General features: G+C 47.6%; 1 non-coding gene across 1 annotated transcript; it reads left to right on the top strand.

The window, feature by feature from the left end:
* The first annotated feature begins 226 nt into the window (after positions 1–226).
* Positions 227–298, top strand: trnag-ucc (transfer RNA glycine (anticodon UCC)). The gene has a single exon. It is a non-coding gene; the product is annotated as a tRNA-Gly (tRNA).
* Positions 299–542: the final 244 nt, after the last annotated feature.

Here is a 542-nt window from a genome sequence, read left to right as displayed (position 1 = left end):
AGCACAGAAATTGCTGGGAAACTCAGCACGTCCGGCAGCATTTGTGGGGAGTGAACCTTTTGGATCCAGTGATTGTTCTTAAGGGCTGAAGGCTTCTGATTCTGGTGTTCTCAGACCTGTTGACGTTTTACAAGCAATTTCTTGTTTTGCTTTCAGCCCCAGTTCAGTTGGTGACTATCACGGCCTTGCATGTGCGTTTGGGAAAAGGGGCAAATTAGCTGCTAGCGCGGTGGTGGTGTAGTGGTGAGCATAGCTGCCTTCCAAGCAGTTGATCTGGGTTCGATTCCCGGCCATCGCAGCGTTATGGCTTTTCCTGTGATTTTCCAAGGAAACGTCTTGAGCACCAACGTTGCATTCTGTGGCGAAACGGATTTGTCAGGTTGCTTTAGGGTTTTCATGGCGATGGTTCCTGTTAATTTCCGTGACAATCCCGGTAGCGTTGCTCGAAAGCTTTCCTCTCTGCTGCCCATTGCTTAGTTGAATATTGTTCGTAACATAAGGTTCGTTTTGTTTTGTTCGAAACGTCAGAGATTGCTATTGTC

Source organism: Chiloscyllium plagiosum, unplaced genomic scaffold, assembly GCF_037043375.1.
Source record: "Chiloscyllium plagiosum isolate Xiang-an unplaced genomic scaffold, Cpla_swu_hap1 HiC_scaffold_44, whole genome shotgun sequence".
In the NCBI taxonomy this organism is placed as follows: domain Eukaryota; kingdom Metazoa; phylum Chordata; class Chondrichthyes; order Orectolobiformes; family Hemiscylliidae; genus Chiloscyllium; species Chiloscyllium plagiosum.
Note: the sequence above shows the minus strand (reverse complement) of the source record. Positions and strands in the feature narration are given on the sequence as shown.